General features: G+C 32.5%; 1 long non-coding RNA gene across 1 annotated transcript in view; it reads right to left on the bottom strand.

The window, feature by feature from the left end:
• LOC111087635 overlaps positions 1-3,045 on the bottom strand; it is an 8,462-nt gene extending 5,417 nt beyond the window's left edge. The window contains exon 1 of the long non-coding RNA XR_002612293.1: positions 2,890-3,045. This is a non-coding gene — a long non-coding RNA (uncharacterized LOC111087635). The remainder of the gene's footprint in view (positions 1-2,889) is intronic.
• Between the last annotated feature and the right edge of the window lie 8,652 nt (positions 3,046-11,697).

An 11,697-nucleotide genomic window follows, 5' to 3' on the forward strand; every position in this document is an offset into this window, starting at 1 on the left:
CTTAGTTTTAATAAAGGTTATAGGTCGTATTACTCCTTTCGGCGATTGAATCGTACGCCAACAACTATACTTGTCTTGTAAATATGTCTCAAGTGGGTTAAAGCAGTGATTCTTATTCGGCAAACCTCGAGTCATCAACTGCATATGTGGGCTTTGAGTTGCAAAACACTCAGAATCTCTGGATTAAAACATCAATCATACAATTCTTAACATAATGGTGTGATACCACAAAACAAGCATGTGACGCCCTTATAGCATGCCGTTTATACATATACATACATATATATATATATATATATATAAGTAATAAAGAAAATTACATAAATTAAGTATGATGTAAGGATAGCAATGTCAAAAAGTACAGAAACAAATTAGGGATGAATAGAAAAGACTACAAAAAATCACTACATCAGCTTAGTTTTGGGAATTTTTTATTACTTGTTTCCCCTCTTTTTTAAAACTATTTTATTGAAGTAGGTTGATAAGTGAACATTTGTTTTATTTTTATAATTCGATGATAATGCATATTGTTAATATATCATATCAGTTTTGTAAGTTTCTCTAATTTTGGATTACGCTGGGGGGCCAGTGAGTTGGAATGGTTCCTCTAGGATTGTATGAATACCCCGGAGTGCTGGACTGATGCTAAAGGGATATTAACCGAACCCACACCTTTCAATTTCATCCCAACTCACTTTATGCTAGGGTCATATTGATTAATAGATAGGACATCATACAGGTCCCAGGCCATGAAGGATGATACCACGCATACATACATATTTGCCAGGCTCAGCTATGCTGAAAATTTGAAGAAAAGTAGACTGCTATATAATATTTTGATAATTAAGAAACTAGTGTTTTTAAACTCAGACGTTAATAACATGTACACAGATCTGTCAATTGCATAAATACCTGATCTCCTTGATACCTTGAATATTAATTTAGATTAGTCGGTATTTATTTATATATGTTTACTGAACTTGGTTTGGCAGATATCATATTTGTATAATAAAAACTCACAAACGTTCGCTATATAAGAACAATTTGTGCTGCTATCTAGCGACCATAAATGAAACTGTTACTTATGAAACATAGAAATAATATATGCTTATAAACTGAACTCACTGTTAAGTAGTAGTTTTCCTTTTTATTATTCCTCACAAAAATGTGTGTGGTAGAAGAAAAGAATAATATTATTGCTATACAAGCTGTGAAACATTCGATAATGGCAATTGGGTGATAAAGCTATAACTCAACTGTAACAGTTATTTGTAAGCATCACAGTGTAATAGATTGAATGCGGTGGCCAGTGGTTTTTGTGATATGAACAAAAGAAATCATCATATTATTCAGAATTAGGTGATAAAATTTCACATTTAACAAAGATTTAAAATGAAGATAATAAAAGCTTGAATGTTTTTTGTGCTTTAAAGTTTTATTTCTAAAATTTTCGCATACCAAAATAAAATGAAATAAAGCATAATAAAGATATTCTTCTATTTAATGACTGGTTACTAATTAAAAAGAAAAAAAAACATAGTTATTTGATTACCAGTAGAAGAACGATCTTTTCCTTTTGTTGGTGGAAATTAAATGTCAGTATAAAACTAAAAAAATAAGCTTGCATGCATCATTTCTGACGGACAATACAGCTGAGGCATCGTTAGGCACTAGCACATGAGGCTCGTACCCCCGATTCAATTTGACAGGGCCCCGAATTCCCAGTTGGTGTCTTGAAAAATCAGAATAATAAAATCATGATTGATATCATACTGAAACGCCGAAAATTCCTTCCCCTATGGGCCCGAGCCCCGAATCTTTTAGGTACCTAGCGACGCTTCTGTAAACAGGTAATGTATATATGAAAAAAAAAATGAATTTCAATATTTGTAAAATTTTAGATATATTTTTAAATTCAGTTGCGATCGTGACAAAAACCTATTTTATAAGTATCTAAAAGGTTTTGAATCCGTTTTACTTCACCCTTTAGTAACCCAAATTAACTTAGGTATGTGAATAATGTTTCGTCGAATTCATAAGTTCTTTTCACTTTCACCTCTAATAAAAAAGAAAATAAATCTTTAACAAATGTATACGATTTTATAAGTGATATTTATGGCACATCTAGCAGAAATGAATGAGTATTATAAATCCGAACTCTACTTATAGTAGGTGCAGGATAACGAAATGCAGTATTTATTATATCGCTTTATTAATGAAATACAGTTTTATGTAATATTTTATTTCTTTACTTTTATGTCTGTTGAATCTTTCTCAAATCCTAATGGAATGAAAAGAAGATATCTATGTAAGATGATTTTTTTTATATATTTGCTATCTGACAGATCCAACATTTTCTATTTATTTAAACGTCCTGTATTTTGAACGATTATCAAAATATTACACTTTTTATTCAATGCGCGATGGTATTTTATTCGTTTGACAGCTTTAAGTGTAGAAACTTTCTCTGTGAAAATGAAAACCTCTCCAGGGAATTACGCTGAAGAAGTAACTTGAAAAGCGTTACATTACAGTGATATTCATCCAAAAAAAGGAATACTTGGTATGGAACGGATTTGTTGGGGACTTAAATTACTAGTTGCATTTTTTAAAATTCTAATCTGCAATCTTTTAATTTGAAGAGCTGAAGAAAGTATATGCTCAACTAGTTAAAGCAGCATTTTTTAAACTACATGATACATACAGTTATCTTTTCCTTTCAATCGTTTTCAAAAGGTAACGTTGAATTTCAAAAATACCTTTTATCTATAGAAACTGGCGGGAAAATAATATATGGTTATTATAACTCTAATATTTGTTTTTCTTCACGCTATAAATTTCTCAAAATAAATTAAGTTAACATCGAAAAAAAACTAATTTACTTCTTACCTCACGTCAGTCAAGCTGTCTTCAAATTCAAAGTAAAAAAGATTTACTTGTACTTAGCCTTATCGTTAGTGTTATATTTATAATTCGATTTACACGTATGTATAGAAAAGGTAGATTTTGTGCAGAATTATGTGAGAGAGTTTCTGTTTCTTATGTTGATCCAAAAGAAAATTCAGCACCGCCTAAACCGAGAACATATAATTAAACGCCTGATAACAAAGATATTTATTAGCAGGCTTACAAGTTTAGATAAGCACAACATCATTTTACAACATTATTTTATGATAGATCAATCCATTCTAATCGGTAGAAGTTTTTATTTTATAGAATTGCATACTCCTGATTATACCGATATATTAGTGTAGCTACATTGTTTACCGAGTTAATGTTTATTTCTGAACTGTGTACGTAATTTGCTTATATGAAACGTACTATTTTTTTTTCCATTCCAAGGTTTAATCTTAAACATACTTCTTTTTACTTGGTAAGTGTAGATGTGTTGGATAAAATATGGAATAAACAATCAAAAGAGATTGGTTAAACGTATCGGGAATGGGTCAGCCCTCTGATAGAGCTGCACATATCGAAGCTAGTGAACCGAGTTTGAATTCGAGCGTTACACAAAATATTCCCCTCACTTTAAGTTGCGGGTGCGTTACAAGAGTGACAGTCAATTTCTTAGAGTGAGTGATAAGTAGTAGGGTACTGCTGACTGACTGCCTTCTTTCTGGTCAATAGTTCAAAATTAGTCGACCGGGACAGATAACCATATTAGCTTTACCTTAAATACAAAATATAAATACTTAAACGTATCATGGTTTAAAATTAACATCCAAATTCAAATATGAAATTGTCTCTATTAACTTTAAGCCTAGTAGTTGAACAAAACTATACATAATATAGTTTTGAAATTAAGCAATAAACCCTGAAACCTTTAAAATATTAGAGATATTAATTAGAAAATACTAAAAGGGTGTCATATTTACAAGGCTGAAAAAAAATGTTTTAAGAAATGTACCAGGGCAAAAGCAATAAAATATTTTTATAAAAGTTGCCAGTGTTATATAACCTGATATATATTGTTACAATGTGTTTCAAATACATGATGGTACAGGTTGTATTTTTTAATGTTAAGTCATTGGAAAATAAACTATGTTTTAGTCGGGAATATAAGGAGATTTCTAGTGAACGAAGTTAGCATAAATTAGTTTAATTGTCTTTGGGAAATGCTGCCACAACTCAGTCAGTGTCCTTTGTATAAATATATGATTAATTCCTGGCATCTAACAGTAATACATACAGTTCTCAAGTTAAGTATAAGTACGCACACAACATTTAAATATTTATATAACAACTATTACTAGTGAAATAACTGGCTAAATACTGTACCTAGTGAGTTAAATTCGTTTCATTACTTCTGTTCAGTCTTACTAACTTTACATTATATTAATTGTATTTTTTTGTTGTTGTTGTTTTTGCTTGTAAATAAATATGGAAAGCAAAAAAAATTATAATCCATTTTCTGCTAATCGGACGAAGCTGTAAATACTTCAGTAATTAATAACAATAATAATTCAAGTGATTTGGTAGTTTTGTTGGTATAAGAGTTAGTATTTCGCTTGTTCTGTTCCCATATACTAAGAATGAAAAAGTAGGGTAAACATACAAGAGTTTACAAATGTTCGAACTGTGGCGACCCCTGTCAGAAACTGAAGAAACATAAACAAAATTTACTAACAACACAATTCAGTAAACACCATCTATTTTGTAAAAAATAAACACAAACAAATAGTGCAGTCTTATAACTATAGCTACATTCTCGATATTGTCATCTCTCTTTTTCTTGAAGTTTTTTCAATGCTCTTGGAGTAATTGTTTTTAAATAAATGAAATAACAAATACGGTATACGAGAAAACACACATCACCCACTGCCGTGCATCTAGACAAATAGAGAGTATTATTAACAAGAACAGCTGGGGGTATATGAATAATCTAATAAATAATACAGTATATTAAACTATCGCCACATTTTATTTAGATAAAAAACATATACTAAGTATGAAGGACAGAAATGAAAGTTTGATTAGTAAAGTCAAATAAGGTTATTGGAAAGCAAACCAGAGTAAAGGTGAATAAAATATGACTACAAATATAAAATGATATTATATCTATAACATGAACTTCATAATTATGCTAGATATTTTGGATTCGAAAAGCTATGTAGTTATAAAGGTGTAGAATTTTACGCTTAATAATGAACATGTTGAAACCAATCACATTCGTGTTATTGCAGAATTTAAACTTAGGAATATTAGAAAAAGATAAAAATTTATATTTTTATTGAATACACTTTTCTAAGTAGCCGTATGTTGTTTACGTGAAAAAAGGTATATCAGAATATATTGTCTTGATAGAAAAATGATGAAGGCTTTATAACAAATTATTTTGTGAGAAGTAAAGGCCATTGGTTTAATATTAATTACAATTTAAAATGCGGATAATATTTTTCTTAAATAGAAAATCCATCTCAAGGCATTATCTTTAGGAACATGCATCTTGTTAAGTGCTATTGTATATAACTCTAGCTACACAGTCCGACCTTCTAAACATTAAGAACAAAGTATTCGTAGCTATTTACAGTTATGGTAAACTTCAAAGTACTGATGAAACCAAAATTGATGTTTGCTGCTAAGTGTTCTGTTTAATATTAAAACTTTGAGCACCAGTACCTCAAAAAATCACCAGAAACACTAATAAGCCAATTTAAAAACGAAACAAGCCCGAACTTGACCGAGTACTTAGTGTGTCTGGCTGCAGGTCTAAGAATCAAGGTACGAGAAATGGGTCCGCTCCACATTTTCAGTTATGGACACTATAAAAATGACAGTCAATAGTATCATTGGGTTCCAAAAGCCGGACTTATCCCTTGTGGCGGTGGGTGCTGCTTTCCCTTTGACCAGTAGCTCAAAATTATGGACGACTATACTTGAACCCTAAATGTTTTTCGTAAGGATTTTTGAATACGTTTTCACTGTTAAAAAACAGTTACACGGAAAGCTCTGAAAGTAAATATGTTAAAACAAAGAAAGAAACAATCACAACAGGAGAAACGTATTAGGGTGATAACTTTTAGAATTAATAAAGTGTAGCATCATTCATCAGTAACTTCGCAGAGTTGGTTTACGTGAAACAATAACGTATTTATAAACAGGGATATGTGTGTGTTTATGTTTTTCTTATAGCAAAGCCACATCAGGTTATCTGCTGTGTCCACCAAGGAGAATCGAACCCCTGATTTTAGCATTGTAAATCCGTAGACTTACCGCTGCCCCAGCGGGGGATAAACCGGGATATCCAATAATATCAACAATACCAAATGCTAACATCTATAATATTATTTATCATAAGTTTTGATAATTTCCTTTTAGAATATATCAACAATTTTTAGTCCCTTGTTAAAAAAAATCGTATTTTGTTTTAAATAGAAATTATTATGATGTTATTAACAGGCTGACTCATGGTATTCTGAAGGCACTGATAATCTTTTTGCTAATAGTAGTACCGCAATAGCTTGATGAACGTAAAGAAATGTATCGCTGACTTAATCTCAATTATCTGACTTCATCTGAGTTTGAAGAAAACGAGCACACACAATGCAAAAATAGAGTAAAAAGTAAAAAATTACTTGTACCTGATGATGACAAAACCTTGTCGAAACGTTGTACATTTGCTGTCATGTTAAACTTATATTAACGTTTTTCTTCATTACCCATTTAAGCCGTCTCCAGCCATTATTAGAGTAAAAAGTAATCCTTACTCAAAACAAAGCAATCAAATTGACGTGCTCACTGGACGACAGACAGCGTTTATATTAGATGTAGACTCTTTCTTTTTAGATTAAGACTTTTTCCAGACTGTATAACTTGCTACAGGCTAATAGAGCATAGCATTGTCTACAAGATTCTATGATGTCATTCTTCTCAATGCGTTTGCGCTACTTATGTCACTGATGATCGCTCCAATAGAAAAATAAGACAAACCTCAAGGCATCACCTGACCTACCAGTAGAAAATATCAATGTTTTACTTTAAATAGTATATTCTACTATATAATAATCTTTTCCACGAGAAACTGCATGTGATAACATATGGGAATGACCAATAACAACAGGTCCTTAAAATGAAAGGAATTTAGCCTTTTTCCTTCACAACGTTCTAATGCGAAAGCCATATACAGAACTAAAACCGTGTACATACGAAAGAGTATGTAAATTCTAGATGAACATGAAACACTCACCTTACGAAATTAAAGAACACAGGAAACACTTTCCATCCCAAAACACAGTGTAATAACACGAACCTGACGTAATTTGTTTTTGAGTTATCAAGAAAAACAGTGTTCAGAAAAATTTACACCACCATATTATTCAATGATACATATTATACACATGTTCAACGTTAGGAACACATTACTGTGTTTTAGATATGTCCAAATACTAAACTTAAGTGTACAAAGTTACACTTTGTCAGTAAATTATAAAGTTCAAGAATGTTCTCAAATTTAATGAATTTACGCTAGTATTTGAATGAAACTGTCTCCTCCTCGACTCCTGCACTTCGTTGTCTCTAGAATAGCTTAAGCTTTTACAATACATAAAACATTTCTGTTTTGATTTTTAAAGAAAAGTCAATAATTATCTCAGATTTCCCGGCATGGCCAGGTGGTTAGGGCACTTGACTCGTTGGTAAAAGAATAGCCCAAGAGTTGACTGTGGGTGGTGTTGACTAGCTGCTTTCCCTAGGGACGGCTAGCGCAGATAGCCCTCGTGTAGGTTTGCGAGAAATTCCAATTTTGTTTGTAATTAAGCAAGTTAATTCATTGAGGGGGACGATCCCCCCTCCCTCGGTTCCAACGCATATGGACATATTTGAAGGGTACTATATTCAGTTTGTTTGAGGTTAAGCACAAAGCTACACAATGGGCTATCTGTGCTCTGCCCACAACGGGTACCGAAACCCGGATTCTAGCATTGTAAGTCCGCAGACATACCGCTGTGCCACTGGTGGGCTCGCGAAATTCCAAACAAACGAACTATCTCATATAGATTACAAGTACGACTTATGGACGTTTTCAACCCATTTTTTTATGAATTCCTCTTTTTTCAAATTTGTAAAGTTAAATGGTGTATGTCACTTGAAAATTTACATATTTATGCTACGCCAAGCAACTTAATGGCATTCACCACTAGAATGTAAGAACTTTATATACGACTTTATATACTGTAACTTAAGTGTAGGTTCTTTAAACTTTAACAAAATTTCTTATGATATCCAATCTCAAGCCGGATGCAAAGGAGTTTAAAGTCTGTTTATCGACTTTAGAAATTGAAACGATATTCCTTTTATTAATCGATTTGTATCGAAAAATCTTAACATGGAACTGGTAAACCTATATAAATACGTATTTGAGATGCCGAGAAATTAAAATTGAAAATAAATGGGTTTTATTCAACATTTTGATTTGTGAAAATATCCACATAGAACTTTTAAAAAGTGTAGCAAGGTATGGAGAAACAGAGTTAGGTTCATAAAACGTTAGTTTTAGAAAATTCAAGTCAAAATCAAAACTTCACAGGTATCTAACGTTATAGCTTTTTTTTTCTTTACTTGAATGGCGTTGTTAATGGACTGCATCTATACAGAAAGAATGTTGTTATAGCTTTTTTTTTTACTTGAATGGCGTTGTTAGTGGACTGCATCTATACAGAAAGAATGTTGTTATAGCTTTTTTTTTTACTTGAAATGGCGTTGTTAGTGGACTGCATCTATACAGAAAGAATGTTGTTATAGTTTTTTTTACTTGAATGGCGTTGTTACTGGACTGCATCTATATAGACAGAATGTTGGACGACGTTTCGAGATGCAGATCTTCATCAGGTTTGTTCTTGTTGTGTTTTTTTTTTGTTGTTGTTGTTTTTTAACGTGGCAAGAATTTAGTGTTTAAAGAAAAATTCATCGGATTTTCCTCCACTGGGGTGTTCGGGATATTGCCGCGCTCATGTTAGTTACGTTTATATAAAGTGAACTTTGGTGGATGTATCATTCAAAGAAGATTTCTAGTTGTTGCCACATGGGTTTAAATTTTTCAGGATTTAAAATTTTGATCAGAGCTACTAGAGTCTAAAATTTGGACAGTCTACGAGTAAAAATGGTGAGTTGGCAAAAGTGACAAAGGCTGTGGTTTCTGGAATTGGTTTGCAACATGTTTCAACGAATAACAAGGTCACAGAATGGCGGGAATCTATAAATCCAATGCCATAGAAGGTGATGTGGGGGGGTGGGGGTGGACGGGAAAGCCCCGAGGAAACTCACTTTCATAAGACACATCAACTACTCTACCTGTGCTGTGTCCGACCTGTGAAACAAATTATAAGATTTAGTTTAAGAACGGGCATGAATATGTGCGTATAACTGCCTGGTTTATGTTTTAGTATGCTGTCTATGTTTGTTTGCAGTATCAGTTGTATGACGATTGTGTTTGTGTAGCGCGTTTGAAAGCCTGTGGAAGGCAGAGCTTAGAGTATTTCTGGTTTCAATTGTAAAACAATAATTATTTGCAAACGTGGTTAATCTTTCTTTTATCAGTGATAACTTATTTGCTTTGTGTAAGTAACCAACTGGGATAAAAATAGGAATTCTTAGGACTATTTTTAGTGTTTATTCTGTTGTACTTGTAATCTTTTAATCATAAGGTTATGCTATTGAGTTGGAATCAAAAGTACAATAAAAATAATACTGAGAGCTGTTGTAGGGAAGAACTCCAATCGGGATGTATTATGACATTATCATAGTTGACCTGGAGTTCAAGCTGTGTGGAAATGTTGTTTATGGTCTTGTAACAGGAAATCTAAATCTTCGAAATCTAAACCTTGATCGCGGTTTAAAGCTGATTGGTGAGTCTTGATGTAGAAAAAAGACTTAGTTGAGTTTTCTAATTCCCAGAAATGTCCAATGTCTAATATTTGTAATTGATCCCAGTTAATGATGGGATCGGTGTTGAAACTGTGTTCAACTAAGGCGAATTTTTCTGCATAAAGAAGTCAGATGGCTTCTTGATGTTCTTCGATTCGTTGTTTAATAGTTGTACCTGTTTATTCTATTTAGGCTTTTTCACATAACTAAGTTAATCAACTTATTTTTCTTACCGAACTTTTTTTTTCTGAGAACATTTCTTAATGTCTTGTCGGATTTGAAATGGAATTTGATGTTAAACATTTCAAAACTTATTTTTAGTTTATAACTTACTTTTGGGGTAAAAGGCATGACTGCAATTTTCTGAGGCTGTGTGTGTGTGTGATGTGTGTGTATTTTACAGCAAAACCACATTGGGCTCTCTATTATGCCCTCCACTGGGAATTGATCCCCCGATTTTAGCGCTGTAGTTCCATAGACCTATCGATGTCCTACTTGGGGACTTCTGAGATTTAATTTCTAGATTTTGAAGTGGTTAAACTTCTTTTCTTCTGCGTGATTAGATGAAAACGGAGTAATAGTTAATTGGAGGACTTTGTACAAGTGGTCTTTCGATCGAACAGACAACTTGCAGTGTTTCTTTTAACAGAGTATGGGTGGCTAGATTTGAAATCTATCTATCTGTCGGTAGGATATAGAAGTTGCGAGGCGACTACCTTGTCTGTGGAAAATAATATCCAGGAACGAGATGATATTGTTTTTGTCAGTTGCTTTGAAGTGGCTGTGTTTTGAAAGTAAATGCTGTTTGTGCAATGTGACAATAGCTGGAATTAACAATTATTGTAGATCGAAGATCTATGATGGTATCTTCAGTGAGTTTCCTTTTTATTATATGAAGAGATAGGAATACTAGGGATCATATTTCTGACATCTAATCTCAAAAGTCTGTCTTCTGATTGTAGGATTGTTTGTTTCGTTTCTTCTATAAGCGTGGGAAATTTGATTGTTTTGGTTTTATTGTTGTTTTTCTACAATGTATTGTAGGTATTTTTATAGCTGACGAGTGGCCGAAGGGGAATTTTGGGTTTGTGAGTTTTTGGGTAATCCATAGAGTTGTAGCGGTTTGCTGCTGTTCATCATGACTGATGGCATTCTCTGGATTATATTTGTTAATTAATCTGCTAGTATTCGTTCATGTTTATCGGTTGTATCTTTTTCTACTGGTTTATATGGTCCTTCTTGGATGATGGTTCAGAGTTGCTCGTCGTATTGTAGTTTGTTCAATAAAACAGTTTTGTCTTCTTTGTCAGCACGAAGAATGATGATGGATAAATTTTTTGATGCTTCCTAAGAATGATTTTCCTTGGTCGATTAAATTTGTGTGAATTTTGTTGTTCTGTTTTAGAGTAATTCAAGTCAAAATTGTTAGTCTGTAGGGAAGAAGCTTTGGCAAGCATTTTCAATAGTTGTGATTAAATCATTGGCTGGGATTTCTTTTGGGGTAGGGCATAGCTTAAGTCAAGTAAAAGGACTTTCTCTTCGTTTTTCTAATAAGCACCTTTGTTACACTTTACCAACAATTACTAGAAATTGTTTTCATTATGTTATTTCTTTACTTCTTAAAGGCGTATCTGTAGAGCTTTAACAGTTCGAATATGCGAAGAAAAATACAAGTTTCTTTCGTTACTAGCTTACAAACTTTTTAAAAATGCATACTCGTAGTTTTGGTTGTTTAGTTTACTTACTGACAAATGTTACATATTAGAATTTCAAATAGCCTGAAATTGAGTTAAATGATACTTTAAATTTAGTAGTTAAATTGTATTTTGGATTTAG

Source organism: Limulus polyphemus, unplaced genomic scaffold, assembly GCF_000517525.1.
Source record: "Limulus polyphemus unplaced genomic scaffold, Limulus_polyphemus-2.1.2 Scaffold2406, whole genome shotgun sequence".
Lineage (NCBI taxonomy): Eukaryota > Metazoa > Arthropoda > Merostomata > Xiphosura > Limulidae > Limulus > Limulus polyphemus.